We start from the raw sequence: 18,657 nt of genomic DNA, 5'->3' as shown, positions 1-18,657 counted from the left end.
GGTCTCGTATTTGAGACAGAGTTGAAACCTTCGGCCTCATCGTCCTGGTACACGTTTTTCATACAATGTAGGCTTACAGGGCCAATATTTACATCCTTGGTGATATGTTTTATAGGCGTTACGCTTTCGTGTAATACATTTTTCGGTGTCCAATGTCTAGTCTCCTAATGCTGGAGACAAATTCGAATGCTGTAAAAGCTTGTTTATTTTTCAAACTTAAACCAGCCCGAAAGCCGTACTATTTGTACAGTTCTACAGTTTGATTTATTGAGCTTGCTTAAGATTGAAAACTAAATAAGTTTTTATACCACCTGAGAACGCTTGCAGCGTTAAGAGATGAAACGGTAGGAACTCCAATACGAACTTAGATCATGCATAACGCCTATAAAATAGAAATCACCAAGGGTTTTTTTCACTTTTTCCATTTTAAAATGCTGGAATAGTACTTTCAATATGCTGCAGCTTGTTCATTCGCCATTTTATTCACTTTGGTTGGTTTTTGTATCCTATTTCTCTGCTCATTTCTTAAGGAAGGTAGTTGTTTCCAACGATTTTAGAGGAAACAAAAATGTTTGGGTTCTCAGAATTTGAAGTCCCTAATTTCTTCGGCGTACTTCCGTGGTGACCTTCCCATGTCCAACTGTGTGCATTTCGGAACAGAGCAGCACACATTTGGCCATAATAGCTTAGTAAATTTTTCGTAGTTCAGCGCGTTATTTCATCCGAATGGCAAACTGGCTCTGTGCACAATGGGACTTATCACCTGAGGTCATCATTCCCCTATAACTTAGAACTACTTATACCTAACTAACCTAAGGACATCACACACATCCATGCCCGAGGCAGAATTCTAACCTGCGACCGTAGCGGTACCCGAAAGGCACTTGGATACTCCAGAGCCGTGGCGTTCCCGTCTCAGTGCAAAAGCTGAAATGAAAACTAACTTAGAAGTACGTGTCCAATAATCTTAATTTCCTACAGTTACAACTACATGAATGCTCCGGAAGCCACTGTGCAGTGCATGGTGGAGGGACATCGTACCAACACTACCAGTTTCCTTCTTTTCTATTCCATTTGGGTATTGAGCGAGGGGAGAAATGACCGTCCACGTGCCTCTGCACGCGCCGTAACCTCCCTTATCGTTTTCTGATGATTCCGACGAAGGAAATACTTTGGTGGCAGCCTAATAGTCGCACAGACATGTTGTAATACTGGTTCTCTGCATTTACCCAAGATGGTTTCGCGAGAGCTACGACTATGTCGTCTTTCTTCCAAGAACGTCCAATTAAGCTGCCTGAGCATCTCCGTTACACTTTCTTGTGACATGTACCGACCTTGTGATTCTATCACCTCGTTTCTGAATTTTTTTCGAAGTCTGTTGCCATGGTTACTTGACAAGGACTCCAAACACTGAAAAAGTATTCTAAAATTGGTCACACTAGTATCTTGTACCCAGTTTCCTGTATAGATTCCACGCACTTTCTCAGAACCCTCCCAACCAATCTAAATCTTGCGTTCGCCTTTCTTCATAGTGGTTTTACGTCATCGTCTCTTTTCATATCACTTCTTAGTATTACCACTAAATATTTACACGATGTGATGATTTTACAACGTTCACCACTAATCTTGTAATCAGATGCTATCGCGTTCTCTCACTTTTCTATTGAGCTTATCTTACAATTATCCGTATTTAAATAGAGCTGCAGTTCATTACACCAGCTGGAAATTTTGTCCAAATCTTTCTACAATTCCTCACAATCGTCCAACCACAACACTTTCCTTTGCACAACTGCATCACCAACGAGCAATCTTATAGTACTGCTGATCATAACTAATACGTCGTTTATAATGTACTGGAAACATCAGAAAACCTACTCCGCTTCTTTGGGGCACACCAGACGCTACTTTCGTTTCTGTGGAACATTCAGCATCCAGCCTAACATTGTGAGTTTCTAACCTGTCCCTCCCCCCTCTTCCTAATCGGTTATTGTGAAATTTTGACCGTGATCACATGCGCCTAATAGAAACAATGAAATTGGACGAGGCAATCGTTTCCGAAAACAAATTCTCTGTTTTTGGGGAGAAGTGTAAAAAGAAGTTATCCTAACGAACTGCTTACTCCACTTCCTCTCTTCCGCCCTCTGCCTATTTGAAATGTGATTAATGAACTTAAAATAGTACCATCCCACACATAAAGTACGAAACGAAAATGGGTACCACGTAATTCGAATAATCCACGACAAACTAGAGTGAAAGCATTTATAAATGACTAACACTGCCGCCACGTATCACTACCTGAACGATAGTAAGAAGTGCAGTGTTTATGTATCTAATTAGTTGCGCATATTCCAGCAAAAGGATCGCAAACAAGTTTCGGGTAGCAAACCCCGGTAGAAAGTCATAATGGAAAAATGATAGCAATTGCTTTGAGTCGTTAATAAAGTCAAAATTCAATAATTTGGAGTAGTAATGGACTATCTTCGTTGAAACTGACTCAATGGAGGAGATTTTTATATATATATATATATATATATGAACAGTAACGTTTACTTACAAGCTCAGAGTTTCAGGAAATTGCGAACGAAACACATCGAAATATTGTAAGTAATTGGAAAGCTACTTAAATAAATAAACAACCATCGACTTCGAAATGGCATAAGACAATAAACTTGATCAGGACTCTAATATTTTACATATGACTTAAAAGTCACGGGGTAATTGTTCACAATGTTTAGAAACACGAACGGAAATAAAACTATGATACAGTTTGTCGAAGGTGTTGAGACTTTGCTTTCGCTGTCGTCGACACTGCTCTTGTTGCTTTACACTCAGCGGTCACGCTTTAATTAGTAGTGACCAGTTACGCGGCAGGATCTTGATGCTCCCGGAGCTCCATTCATCCACCCACTATTGTCGTGCCCTTGTGTATCTCAATTAACAGGCTTCCCTTAGCCAGACCTAATTTTTTACTATACAGGGAACTCTCGCCCGTCTACTCACTCTCCATTCTCACTCAGTGGACCTCTGTCACGAGGTCGCTGTGACGTCACATTACTCCCGTCCATACACTTCTCTCTCTACAAACGGTATTACGTTCCCTTAAAATCCACTATCGACAGTACACCAGTAAAATTAAATCATATTACAAATACAGGTGTCGCTATATTTACATAATTAACAAAAAATACTCCATTTTTAATTTACAAATGACTTTTCAGGATTACAGGGTAAACAAGTAGATACTAATCACAGTATTCAAATTTGTTAAAAAAATTAGTCAAATTTCCCTCCATCCAGTGGTATATTTGGAAAGGTACTCCATATGATCGTATCATGGTTACTTTTGATGTAAAAATAAATTATTATACTCTTCATTCCATGCCGTGGAGAAATACAGGGTAAATCAAAAACAATCATCCGATGTGCCACGTCTATATTTCTAAAATTAATCAACATTTACAATGAATTTTGTTTTCTGATGAACGGGAAACTCAAATTTTTTTTCACATTTTTTCGTTCGTGTTCAATATGCCCCCCTTGAGACGCACGGCATATGTTAATACGGTATTCAGATGGTTTCCACACGGCATCGAGCATGTCTTGAGTTACAACTTCAGCAGCTGCTGTTACGCGTTGTCTCGGTTCATTCATTGTTGTTGGTAACGGCTCTGAGCACTATGGGACTTAACTTCTAAGGTCATCAGTCCCCTAGAACTTAGAACTACTTAAACCTAACTAACCTAAGGACATCACACACATCCATGCCCGAGGCAGGATTCGAACCTGCGACAGTAGCGGCCGCGCGGTTCTATTGGTAACGGAAGCACATAAACAGTCTTTTATAAACCCCCACAAGAAATAATCACATACAATCGGGTCCGGTGACCTTGGAGCCCAGTAATTTAAGAGTGAATCATTTGGCCCAGTGTGACCGATTTATCCTTCAGCACTCCTTTGATTTAAAAATTCCCGCACTTTCAGATGCCAGTGTGGCGGTGCCACAAAGTGTTGGTAAATGAAGTCGTGCGAATCAGTCTCCAACTATGGGAAAAGAAAGTTCTTAAGCATATCGAGATATGTGTTTCCTGTAGTAGTGTTTTCGGCAAAGAAAACTGGACCATACGCCTTCATCCGCGAAACTGCACAAAACACATTAAATTTTGGAGAGTCCCTCTCATGTTGTACAGCTTCATGTGGTTGTTCCGCCTCCCATATTCTCACATTATGACGGTTCACCTTTCAATTTAAATAGAATGTTACCTCGTCACTTAACACTAAGAGTGGAAGAAAACTATCATCCTCCATCTTGTCAAGAACGAAATTACAGAACTCCACACACTGTTGTTTTGTCACCTGCAGTAGCTGAACTTTGTATGGTTTCATATGTTAATGTCGACGCAACACACGCCAGACGGACATCGGGGGCATGTTGAGCTGTCGAGCTGTACGGCGAACGGATTTCTGCGGATTCATTGTGAAACTATGCCGGATGCTTTCGACGTCAGTGTCAGACACTCGGGGATGGCCCGGCGATTTGCCTTTGCAAAAAACCTGTTTCTCGGAGTTGTTCATGCCCTCGTCTAATGGTCTGTGCTGTAGGAGGATGCACATCATACCGAGTACGGAAGTCACGCTAAACAGTTGCTACTGGCCCTCACTGTACAAAACGTAGAACATAAAACGCTTTCTGTCGGCCCGAAACCATTTTTACTAGAACTAAAGTTGGCATTCACTTCCGCTACCTACCAGGAACCATGTAAAACTCGAGAGTTTGCTCTTCCCGACAGTACGATGTTCACGCAGATATTTCAAACAACATAGTAGTTATGATTTTTTTTAAATCGAATGATTCTCTTTGATACACCCTTATTACATTTCAGTGACAGATATGAATGATTCATCGGTATGAGAACAAATATTTTTTTGGAAAGAATGAGGAAGAACGTATAGTCGCAGACAGAACTGAATGTTTCAGTTGCCTGGGAGTCTTACAATAGGCTGGGAAAAAAATCTGAGGCAGTTGATGTTTTCGTGGCGAAGAGGAAGCTCAGCACAGAAACTACGCCGAGAGATTGACAAACTGTGCGGCCATTGTCCGGTAATGAAAGTAAGGAAGTGGCCGATGTGCGGTGGCCGACTGTTGCTTGAATTGATCCACTTATCCACTTAGCAGGCGTCCGCCGATGCCACCGGGGCCCCAAGACGCAAGCACTTGCAGTCTAGCCGACGTCCGGGCGCATTAGCAGCCTGTGCGGACAGAGGCGAACGCCTCTCAGGTTAAATATTTACAGGCCGAAGGCATTTCCTTGACGAAAATCGTTGTTCACTTTGAGGAAAACATTTGAGAAAAAAATGCTTTCAGCTTTATTGTATCGCTCTAAAAATTGCCTGGTTGTTGTTTCTTCGGACCTGAATTGAATTCCATGCGGAAGCTTGGAGCAATAGCGTCGCATACATTAAGATCTGTCGACATAAACCGCTGGAGGAGGGATAAAGGTTAGAGTGCGCGTCATCGTTGACGCGAGGTTGCCAAAGGCAGACAGGGCTTCAGCTGAGCGAGGGTGGTGGAGTGAAATTGGCTGTGGCCTTGTTGATGGGCGCTAGGCTGACGAGATCGGCAAAGCTGGCCGAAGTGGGCGAGCGGTTCTAGGCGCTACATCTGGAACCGCGCGACCGCTACGGTCGCAGGTTCGAATCCTGCCTCCGTCATGAATGTGTGAGATGTCCTGAGGTTAGTTAGGTTTAAGTAGTTCTAAATTCTAGGGGTCTGATGACCTCAGAAGTTAAGCCCCATAGTGCTCAGAGCCATTTGAAATCGGCAAAAAATTGTATACAAGGCAAGTCGCCATCAAAGTCACTGAGGCAAATATCAAAACAGCGTCTTAATTATCTCGCCATGTTTCTTGGAAATTACACAACGCACCGTTCCGGATAAAAGATAGTGGAAAAATGAATCCTAAGTCCAAATTACCGAGTGCGTTTCAAATTGTTCAGCACCACTGCTTCGATTTTGACCGAGTGCATGCAGCACTACTTTTGTAGCGAGATTTTCCTTCGCCTTCGAATGACAGGAGCTAGTTACCTTGTTAGCTAATTAGTTACGTGTTCCATACAACACCTGAACGATTGTTGTATCAAAATGAAGTGGAACGAGCCGGTTTACAAGATACGTATAAATGATGGGTGAGAATATTAATAAACACACCTTTATTTTAGTTCTATGCATGGAACTACAATTTTTTTTTTTGGCTACTTCTTTTATAGTGTTAGTGTGTGAGATGACACAGAACCTCTCCATCGAATAATAAGTTACAACGACTTAAAAACTTCTTGGTTACGTAAGTTTTTGCAGTATCCGGGGTCAGAATAGTGCTGATACAAATAGGAAATTGTTGCTTCGGTTTGCTGGTACTCCTGCACGCAGGGACTTGCTAACAGCGATTCACCCACTCTAAAATTATTTACTTATTTCACCTGGAATAATTCGAAATTTCTCGTTGTCTCCCACATCTAACCAGGCACCCTACGTAAAAAATTGGAATGATCGTGTGGCATTGATGGCCGGGACGCCCCATCCGGGGAAGTTCGGCCGCCGGGTTGCAAGTCTTATTTCAGCTGACGCCACACTGGGCAACTTGCGCGTCGTTGATGATAAGATAATGATGAGGAGGACAACACAACACCCAGACCACAAGCGGGGAAAAATCTCCAACATTGCCGGGAATCGAACCCGGGGCCGCTGCATGGCAAGCAAACGCGTTATTACTTTTTTTACGATGCATGAGAACGTGGATAAGGGTGTTGCATCATGTGACGTATAGGCATGGCACACCCCAACTTTGAAGGCGATCAAGGAAGACGCTGCGGAGATAACCGGCAAAAGTTTGTCGGTAAGATGATTTTCGGGTGAGGGTGCTTTGTGCGGTCACAACACTGTACTAGAAGTCGAGGACTGTATGCGTACCAATCTGAAAGATCGTATTCTAAAGCCTGTCCTCGAAACCAGATGAGTGTATGGTGCTTAGCAAGAGGGTAGTGAAATGTCTGGGGCATCAACAAGAAATCTGGAGTTACCTCCGTTGGCAGGGCACTGAGGTAAAAACCCACGATTCGTTGGATGAGGAGCCAAATGTTTGCTTTTAGGGGGCACGTAAGACTGTGCTCGTCGGTGTCTTCGAGCTGACAATCAGGGCAGAGTGGGGAGGTGGCCAGTCCTATACGATGAAGTCTACTATTAGTCGGGAAATTGCCATAGGCTAAAGCTTACCAGAGTGCCGACACAGACGACGGTAAAAAGGGGGCATGCACACACCCCCAAATCGTTCGTCAGTTAATGTCAGGGTGCTGTAGCTCCGTGGGGTCGCAAGGGTTGGACAGCATAAACAAACGATAATAATCTTTTGTACGGGGAGGACGGGTGACTGGAAGATCGGCCCGAACGTAGCTGAGTTCTATGAAACAGTTGGCGACATGGTACAAAATGGATAAATAGGTGCCACATTGATCGTTGGCTCGAGAGAAGCTGGTCGGAGGATATTTAAGAGACTGCGTGTTAAGGACGGAACGGGTCCCCGCCAGTGCCGCAACATAGTATGGACAAAGAGTGCAGAAGATCGTGCCCGCACGTCGACGAGTCCGAGGCCACCTTTTGCAGGGGGCAGTGTTAGAGTGTTGTAGCGGACTTTGAAAAGTGCCCCTGCTGACACGAAATATCCAAAGGCTGATTGGATGCGGCGGCCAAGGAGTAACGGCATTGGGAGGATCTGGGCGACTCACTCAGCTAAGCAGGCGTACTATATCCTAAGTGAACGAACATTGCAATTTGTACATTACAGGATCAATATGTAATGTTAATAACAACAACAACATTAACAGCAATTAACACATGGAATTCAAGAAATATCACTCCTATTAGTATAATATTAAGCAATTACTCTCATTCTTTCCGAATGAGAGTAATGACATACAACAGAAACATCTGGCAAGAGTACAGACGGAATTAAAGTTGGTCAAAAAGTTTTCCTGGTTGGAGAAAGAGTGAGAAATTACAGCGTAAGATTAGCAGATGAAACACGTGGAAGAAACTGAAATAGAATAGAACGAGTAAAGTACGAATAGAATGAGATTTTCACTCTGCAGCGGAGTGTGCGCTGATATGAAACTTCCTGGCAGATTAAAACTGTGTGCCCGACCGAGACTCGAACTCGGGACCTTTGCCTTTCGCGGGCAAGTGCTCTACCAACTGAGCTACCGAAGCACGACTCACGCCCGGTACTCACAGCTTTACTTCTGCCAGTACCTCGTCTCCTACCTTCCAAACTTTACAGAAGCTCTCCTGCGAACCTTGCAGAACTAGCACTCCTGAAAGAAAGGATATTGCGGAGAATATCAGCGCACACTCCGCTGCAGAGTGAAAATCTCATTCTGGAAACGTCCCCCAGGCTGTGGCGAAGCCATGTCTCCGCAATATCCTTTCTTTCAGGAGTGCTAGTTCTGCAAGGTTCGCAGGAGAGCTTCTGTAAAGTTTGGAAGGTAGGAGACGAGGTACTGGCAGAAGTAAAGCTGTGAGTACCGGGCGTGAGTCGTGCTTCGGTAGCTCAGTTGGTAGAGCACTTGCCCGCGAAAGGCAAAGGTCCCGAGTTCGAGTCTCGGTCGGGCACACAGTTTTAATCTGCCAGGAAGTTTCAAAAGTACGAATAGTTTACAATGTGACAGACATACCGGTTCTCTATTCGACAGAAGTAAAACTGCTGGAACAGGTCAAGACGGAAGCTACGCCAATGGTAAGAGATAAAGTTCTATCTCCTCTTAAATACAGAGTGCTTTACAATCGTTTGACTGAAACGGAGAAGAACATGGAGAAACATTTAGTGTCATGCAAACGTTCATCCAAGACGCACTAACTTCGACTGTATAAGACTTCTGAAGGCCTCACCGTAAGGTGAGTCTCAGATGGCTCCAAAACTAGATAATGAAAGTAAAGTAATATTTCATAACAGACTGCTGGTTGCGGCTCTCTGTAGCTGTAATTAAGTTAATATACAATCATAGTGTTTAATTACTTATTTAAGTATGTGCGTTACGAATACTGTAAGAGGCAATGAGCTGCTTGCAGCACGTAGTGAGCAACATAAAGTTATTATCGTATGCAATGGATAATAATGAATGAAATAGATAATTACTCTTCCGTAATTAACATTTGCGGCTAGCACTGTGCATTGGCGTAGAGAAGCAGGCGAATTTCGTGGTATTACATGGCATTAATTCACTTCGTGTTTTAATGTATTGCATATGTCAAGTGGTTGGACGTGAGTGGACAGAATGTGTGTGGTATGCTGACTCCTGCTGGTGACTATATATCTGCGCGTCGTGTGTGTGTGTGTGTGTGTGTGTGTGTGTGTGTGTGTGTGTCATTACAGTTCGCTTTTATCTGTCTTTATTTGTTTATGTGTGATACCGTAACAGAGCTAATCAATGAAAACGATGGACGCAAAAAAGAGCCTACTGACAGAAATAAATAACAGCTGCGATAAAAAAATGGAATTCACATTGTGGCTGAAAATTAAATCAAACGCTATTCTAAAGATATCTTACCGACACTATCAGACATTCGTTTACAGGCAAAATCACTGCAGCCACTTACACCAGTTTACTGAATAGGCCTAAAATCATAAATGTGATTTCTGGCTGGACTAAGAGTTGCTGAAGTATTTTTATAGTTCCCTGACGAAAATAACTGTAAATGTTAATGTAACTACAAGACCTTAAAAACTTTTATAAATGCGCTGTTCTAAGCCGCATAATAAACTCAGTTATGAAAGATACACAAACGTTAACCAAAGAGCTTGTTGCTGTAACACCCTAGAAAACAAATAAATAAACTGTGTTCATAACTCCGAAGAAAGAGTTACGTTTCTTACGTTTACCAATCTAAAGATATATTTCATTCATTTATTATTATGTAAGTTACAGAGTAAAACAGCTGGCCTGAAACAACATGCGTACTGCTAAGGGATTACAATGTAATTAAGGAACTGTACAATTAATGGTGTGTTCGCGAATAATACATGAACAGAAGAAAATTATAGTAACACTGTGATATATTACGAATGGATTCTAGGTAAATTGGGAAACAAATCTAAATCAAGCAAATTATAATGACACTTTGATATATTACGAGTAGATTGTAGGTAAGTCGAGATGCAAATCTGCGAGTTCTCATGAATGTTATAACTGAAATATGTATTTTCTGAACTGCAAATTTAGAGAATCTAAGGGAAACAAGCATCAAGACTTCTTCAGTCCCACCGCTGAAACTGCATACAAGTGAAGTGAATTAAAATTATTATTTTAATATTTTAAAGGCAATATTTGAATTACTTAAGATAATTCTAGTAATTAATTATATGGCTACCGACATTTAGTTCGCTAGCCTGTTATTCTTGGCCGGCCGCGGTAGTCTCGCGGTTAAGGCGCTCAGTCCGGAACCGCGCGACTGCGACGGTCGCAGGTTCGAATCCTGCCTCGGGCATGGATGTGTGTGATGTCCTTAGGTTAGTTAGGTTTAAGTAGTTCTAAGTTCTAGGGGACTGATGACCACAGATGTTAAGTCTCTTAGTGTTCAGAGCCATTTGTTATTCTTGTCAAGTGTAACTCACTGCAGTTCATTAAATGCTGACTAAATTTATTGAACTGCAATTCATTACAGTATGTTGTGCAGATCTGTCAAGTTCCTATAGCGAATTGGGAAAAAAGGAACTAAAGAAACAGATCTTCTTTGATAGCTGTCAGTGTTTGTTGGACACGCTGCACGGTATGTCATAGACCTGAAAATGTTAACAAGACGTTCACCGTATAATTCTGTATGCTCCACGCCGCTGCAGCTGCTATTGCTTGTGATACTGAAATTAGAAAGCGGATTCACGGTGCACTTCAGAGAGACTATAGACCACCACCCAATGTAGCGCTCTCCATTGAGTAATGATCAGTGGTAGAAAAATTCTGTTTGATGTAACGACTTTAACGGAGAAAATTCTTGCATATTTAAAGCCGGACCGCAAGCAGGTTCAAACTGACGATCGTTCTTCACCAATTCCAACCTTCTGAGTGCTGTAGGCCGGCCGCAGTGGCCGAGCGGTTCTAGGCGCTTCAGTCTGGAACCGCGCGACCACTACGGTCGCAGGTTCGTGAATAGCTTTAAATCTACAGAACGCCGTAGTCCAAACCAAAACGAAAGTAAAATCGTAAGTAGTTCATCTCGTTATATACAATGAATCAGAGATAACCTAGCATCCCTGAGTAATGGGGCACCCTAAGAGTGTATATATTGTGATTGCTACTCATAACTAACTCGCTGTCAGAAAAAACGTTCATTTACAATAAATTGCCTCTCAGGTCTGTGACCTGTTGTAACACTATTTCATATCAATACGTGTTACCTTATGACAAATTAATACTCACACATCGCATCGTTATATTTGATCCACTATAGATTGTATGAGCCGTACCTTTCAGTACAGCCTTGTATAGGAGGAGGATTAACTTCTCCAGTAGCATAAGGCCCCGTAGGAGCTCTAGTTACCTCCTGATTAGGTCGTTAGTTACAGCGTCGCAGGTAAATTTAGCGGGAATCTAATTTTCCCTTTACGTAATTGCATCTCTGTCTATACTAGATGGAGCGGATCACATCGTTTAACGTACGATACATTAAGGTGCTGAAAATACCGTATGCAGGAGCCTTTTTAAGGGTAGGTATTATTCATTGCAACACAACGCCAAACCTCTGGTAGTATTATGTAAGTAAACACATATCCCGTCTCAGTCGCTGGTTGTATGGACTTGCCGCCATAGCCGTTTATAACTTAATATTCTGCTTGTCACGAGACACACAACAAATCCAATAAGCTACTTGTTGTAAGCACAATTCCGGGCGCTTGGGCAGATGAATAATAAAACAATTATACGCTCTTTGGCGCTGCTGGAGGATTGATCTTTCCTCCCAGGTTATATCTGTTGTTCATAATATCCTGCGTTTGGTGGTAAGTCCGACGTTTTCCGTAGCTGTTCCTAAGTTCGATTAATGTCTCGGGAACGCCAGTGCAGAAAAGTCGATTTTCCTTCAAAGTCGATTTTCCTTCAACTTGTACCGTGTAACAGAGATTTTACTATCCATTGCCATCATCATACGAAACTTCTTCGGATATCACCTTTAATTTGTGTTTTCAATGCATTATTTCTGTAATTTTGTGCCGATAGGGAAACCTCACCCGTCCAGTTTCATTCCATCTACGAGTATAGTTTTAACGTGTAGTCTTGATTAATTACTGTGAAAAAGGAATGGAAGATTGGATCGTTAGAGACGGAGCGCTAGGTTTTCTTTTGTGCGTTATAGAAGTAATGGCAGTATAATGCTGCTGTAATGCAGAATACCAGAAATTTGTGTCTTTACGCTGAGATTCACTCATTGCGTTTTATTTTGGTGTAGGGGAGCCTTTCTCGGGTATCAACCCGGAATTTGCCTTTAAAGATTTAGGAAAAGAACGGAAAAGCTAAACCTTGTTGGCCGAATGAGGAACTAAACCACAAGCTTACCGGATCGAGTCCAGTGCCTTAATCAGTGGGCCTTTTGTCCCGGACTAATACGGGTGTAGGCTTACAGTTCATAATTCACAGTTTCCCTTATTACGTGTAACCTCTTAATTCTTGCGTACGCCTGTGAGCTCTTCCTGTGGGCCGGCCGCGGTGACCGTGCGGTTCTAGGCGCTGCAGTCTGGAACCGACCGACCGCTACGGTCGCAGGTTCGAATCCTGCCTCGGGCATGGATGTGTGTGATGTCCTTAGGTTAGTTAGGTTTAATTAGTTCTAAGTTCTAGGCGACTGATGACCTCAGAAGTTAAGTCGCATAATGCTCAGAGCCATTTTTTTCTCCCTGTGGCTACAATACAGTCTACGAAGGCCTGTTTCTGGGGAAGGAGGCGTTCTTCAGCCTGGGGCTGATAGGCTGGTCTTCCCCTAATCCTCGGTGGTCGGAGGCCAGCTCAAGTTTGGGTATTTCCTCAAAACCACCGGTGTGTGCCACACGGATTGAAGAACTATTTGTAAAAGTTCCGTCAGAAAAGGCACCTTGCAGAATTGGGGGTAATAAATGTCCAAAGAAAATCCCTACATTCTGATCCTGGTTCGGATTGGATGAAAGGCTTACATATAAAATGGTTTCGTGGAATGGTTTAGAGCTCACGAAATCAAGGGGGCTGTTGACTGCCTTTAAGGGTTATGGGAAACGTATTCTCTCGCGGGCGGAGATGAAATTTTCGTCGTGTATTTCTGTAGTCAGGGGTAAGTAATATAGATAATTAAGCAATGGGGAAACACGCTCAGCTCTCTCCATTAACTGCAGCTTTCGTTGACAAAGAGTAAAGGTAGTGAATTGTATGCCACGGAATACAGAATTTTTGTGCTGTGAAAACGAGACAGTGGGAAACATCCACAAGAGGTTGAAAAAGGTGTATGGAGATGCTGCTGTCGATCGCAGTACAGTTAGTCGGTGGGCAAGCAGGTTACGTGATGAAAGCGGGTACGGCAATATTGAGGATTGTCCTCGCAGCCGCAGGCCTCGTGCTGCACACACTCCAGACAATGTGCAGAGAGTTAACGAATTGGTGACTGCTGACAGACGCAACACAGTGAACGAATTGTCACGCTACATTGGTATAGGAGATGTGTATGCAGAATACTGAAAGTGTTGGCGTTAAAAAAGGTTTGTGCCAGATGGGTTCCCAGGATGGTGACAGTGGCTCACAAAGAAACAAGAAAGATGGTATGCAGCGAACTTTTGGAACAGTACGAGAATGGTGGAGATGAATTTCTTGGAAGAATTGTGACAGGTGATGAAACATGGCTACATCATTTTTCACCAGAGACGAAGAGGCAATCAATGGAGTGGCATCATGCAAATTCACCAAAGAAAAAAAATTCGAAACCACACCTTCCGCTGGAAAAGTTATGGCTACGGTGTTTTTCGATTCCGAAGGACTCTTGCTTGTGGACGTCATGCCAAGTGGAACCACCATATATTCTGATGCATATGTGACGACACTGAAGAAACTTCAAGCTCGACTGAGTAGTGTTTGACCACATCGCGCAAAAGCAGGATGTTTTGCTGTTGCACGACAATGCACGGCCAAATGTCAGTCAAAAAACCATGGAAGCGATCACAAAACTCGGATGGACAACACTGAAACACCCGCCTTACAGTCCTGACCTGGCTCCATGTGACTATCATCTCTTTGGGAAACTGAAAGACTATCTTCGTGAAACAAGGTTTGAAGATGATGACTTCCTTGTGCACGCTGCCAAACAGTGGCTCCAGCAGGTTGGTCCAGAATTTTACCGTGCGAGTTTACAGGCGCTGGTTCTAAGATGGCGTAAGGCAGTTGAGATGGATGGAAATTATGTGGAGAAGTGAAAATATTGTTCCTAAAGGATGTATCTACACACTGTAAAACTTTCAAACATGTAGAATAAAAGATGGGTTTTAAAAAAATAGAGTGCATTTCTTTTGGAGTGACCCTCGTATATTGCTGCGGCAGAGGGCACTCATGGTACGGAGCCACTGGAAGTGTGGCTTAGCAGGTGTGCTTCATTGCTTGCACCGGATCTCTGGGACGCCAATGGGATGTGTGGTGTAGCGTACTGTAAGACCTTCAGTACACACACCATCAGATTATTTGACTTGTCGCTCTAACGAAGTAGGCGAGTGTCAGCAATATGTCTCGTGGTCTTATCGTGGTGTGTTTATCTTCTGCCGTTAGGTCAGACGATAGAAATGCCACTTGCACGCTTAGAGTAGCAGATTGACGGTGACCAACTTTAAACAGAACTTGATTAATTTTCACACACATTTATTAAAAATAATAACAAGCATAAAAATTACTTAACTTGGTTCTGGATGCTATTGAAAATTGACAATCTGAAATTCCTTTGGTATTGGTACGTTAATCTTATTCTCACATATATCTCTGATACTTGACAAAAGTGTCTATACATTTATCTTCATGGCTATGTACAGGAATATGGTAATCTTATTAGGCGCAGACTGAAACTTGAGTATAGACTGGTGTAGACAAATGCAGACTGGTACAGACTGGTGCAGACAAATGCAGACTGACGAATCGGAGGTCTGTACACTCGTTAAATACCTCGCGCGTTCATGTATCACTGCGCGAGTGTGATCCGCAAGGAGAAAAGGTTCTACGTTAGCAGCAATGTCATTGGCTGCGTTACATATTAATACGCCGATCGGCGGAAGGAGAATTTGATCCGTCTCTATGGCAGCGCCATCTCGTAGTGCGGAGACGGACGAGCGCTGCGCCTGTGCTGTTGTGCTTAGTGGGGCGCGCTCTCGTGGGAAAGTTGTGTACTCTCTGACTACGCGAACTATGTACACAAGAGGATGGTATACCACAATCAGCTACAACCTCACGAATAAAATTCTCCTTTAAAAATAATGAACACCATCACTAAGGGAAAGATGGACCAGTTGACTGGAACAAGCATTGGTGGCTGACCTATGTTGATGACTGGAAACATCCATAAATGACGTTGGAAGCCACCGTTGTTACTGTTCGCTCCTGGCCGGAGCTTGTCTTGGCATATTCCTCGACACGCTCTCCAATCATAGAAGGCCTCAACGGACGCGTTTTTCTAGTAGTCAGAATCTAGCTGAAACGGATCTCCGGCGCTATAGGCTGGGTCACATTCTGCTCGGCTCCGCCTGTTATCGCGTGGCGCAGCTGAACGTGCGTCTGCAGTCTCACTGACGAGCGACTGCCGTAAATTGCACGGGCGCGCGTCTGATGCGCGCTAATCATTGTAAGGAGAGCCTGACGCATTGGCTGCGGCGTTAATAATGCAGGCCGGTAGATGGCGGCAACTAATGGAGTGCGGCCTGGCGCGGATGCGTGCGGCGGCGGCGGCGGCGGCGGCGGCGGTGGTGGTGGTGGTGGCAAAGCGCCCACGGGACCTGCACCAGCACTGAGTTACGTCACAGGCGGGCGCTCTGCAGAGTACACGTTTGCAGATGCCTAGCGGCTGTAAATTAAAACTAATGTAAGCGTCTGTAAGGATGGGTGTGCAGCGTACGGGGAGATCATTGTAAAATTATCGATATATTGAAAAATATCTATTGGTAGTCTTAGTCGACCTTGAGTTGCTATCTGACTGAAGTTGGCTCTGTTTAAACGCGCGCTTATGCCCCCAGTATCATTTGCATCGAAATTACCATTACACTCTAATTATTAAGCAAAAATATGGTGATTGCTAGCTACGAAATCAATAATGCGGTGATTAGCCTATTATACCAAATTAAGATTTATTCAGAACAGGATGAGCAATATTTCTAGCCTAACATGACAATCCAATACATTCGCTAACCTAACTAGCCTATCATTGGCACAATGCATCCTCTTTTCCTAACTACTTAAGTCAACACTGAACCCGCAAGTGACTCTATTGCAGTTCTGTCTGAACGGACACAGACTCAGAGAGCGCCAGTCAAAGAGCTAGCGGAATATGAACTCATTTAGAATTACAGTGCCCTACTTTGGCTGATGATTGCTAATATCACCGTAATTCTCCGTGATGATTACCACGGTCGTGATCCAGTCTTTCCCGTGAGCGAGCTTGGCTTTAATCTCCAACGTGGACGTGGTTTGCGCCCGTAAACTCCTGCACGTAAGTGTTCAATTGCGGATTCCGTCACTAGTAAATACTCAAGCTACTTGCACATATGCCAAGAGTAGTTGGTCGACTCAAGTGCGCGGCAGCAAAAGTATACTTCAGATTGCATATGAACACCACAAGTTAGTACAATTCTGTTTCTCTCCTCAGAGGAACAGCGCGTTTCGTCACAGCGTTATTTGGTAACCGTGATAGCGTTACGGAGATATTTAACAAACTCAAGTGGCAGACTCTGCAAGAGAGGCGCTCTGCATCGCGGTGTAGCTTGCTCGCCAGGTCTCGAGAGGGTGCGTTTCTGGATGAGGTATCGAATATATTGCTTCCCCCTACTTATACCTCCCGAGGAGATCACGAATGTAAAATTAGAGAGATTAGAGCGCGCACGGAGGCTTTCAGACAGTCGTTCTTCCTGCGAACCATACGCGACTGGAACAGGAAAGGGAGGTAATGACAGTGGCACGTAAAGTGTCCTCCGCCACACACCGTTGGGTGGCTTGCGGAGTATAAATGTAGATGTAGATAATGCTACTGTGTGGAGTCGTATGCTCTAAACTATACAGACTTGGAGAGTAACCACTGGACTCAAAGCCGGTAACTTCTCCAACCTACTTCTCTCTACGCTCTCCAAGCAGGGCAGCCAGACACCGCGACTCCTCTAGTCCACTGCCGACCCCAGAGTCCCCCTTCAGAGTTCTTCCGCATGGATCCGTGCGCGTTGGTAGCCAATCGCGACACAGACTTCCATGTATCCGTGCGCGTTTGTACCCAACCATGACACAGAATTCTCCCGCGGTTACTGTTGCCGCCAAACTTTTAACACGTTATCTCTACGCGCTCTGCGCCAATCCCGTCACAGTCTTCCGCAAATTTTCCACTATGGCGCGAAATCGTCTTTCTCTCTTTCGCATATAGCTCCTTCTCGCTTCTTGTTGTGATGGCCCAGCCTCTCCGAACGTCTTTGGTGGTCTGAAGTGCCAGCCGACAAAGAGGTCCGGCCGCGGCCTTCCCGTTAGTTTGGCACGACATAAACACCTTCCTTAGGCGTTCCGGCCGTGTTCCGACCTCTGAGTCCATCTCGTTAGTCTGACATGACACACAACTTCCTTTTCTGTGTCCATTCTCTCCTACCGCTGGGCCAATTATCAATTATTATTCGGTGTATTAGTGCTGATTTAGCATAATGTAAGGTGCAAAATCTGCTACCGTACAGGTGTTACGTCGTCGACTAACTGATTAAAGGTCAGTCACTCGCGAAAGAACGGGTTCAAAAGAACGGCTCACAAAAATGAACGGAATGCGTGAGGAACGACGTCTAAGGAACGGTTGTTCACCATTTGCTTTAAGTCGGTCTCGTTCAGCTGAGTAAGGTGCACCTTCTGCGTTTCAGTTCCGTCGTCCTTAGTTCAATTCCGAGTTGCCACGAGTGCTTATAATTAAAAGTGCTGTTACTCGTCCAATATGGGCGGTAATTATAGTATGGGAGCGAAACTTGGTAGATACACTAACGCGTTAAAGCGGAAAAGATTTACACTAGTAAAAATGTTAGTTCAAATTTTGGCCAACAAGTGCAAATCTGGCGCTGCACACCATCTCGTCGACGTCTCCGGTGCTCATATTGAACAAATTGTGTAACCGACAGTTAATAATAAAATTAAAATCCTGCCTTTCTCACTTGGTTGACCTTTCCTGCACACGTCCCATTCCTAATCCATTATATATGGCAACATGTCTTTTCACCTTTCTTGCATTCACAGCGCTACATTTACTCCTGGTGACCAAAACTGGAACTAATCTTTTTCAGCAAAGATCGATTTCGCATTTACGCATTAGAATATCTACCACGTTTCGCTGTCGGACGATAGTTATAGCCCACACTGGACCTCTGTGATTTGTTGCACTTTAATTATAACCACCTGATA

The sequence above is a fragment of the Schistocerca cancellata genome, chromosome 5 (assembly GCF_023864275.1).
Source record: "Schistocerca cancellata isolate TAMUIC-IGC-003103 chromosome 5, iqSchCanc2.1, whole genome shotgun sequence".
Taxonomy (NCBI): Eukaryota; Metazoa; Arthropoda; class Insecta; order Orthoptera; family Acrididae; genus Schistocerca; species Schistocerca cancellata.
This window is presented reverse-complemented; position numbering follows the sequence as displayed.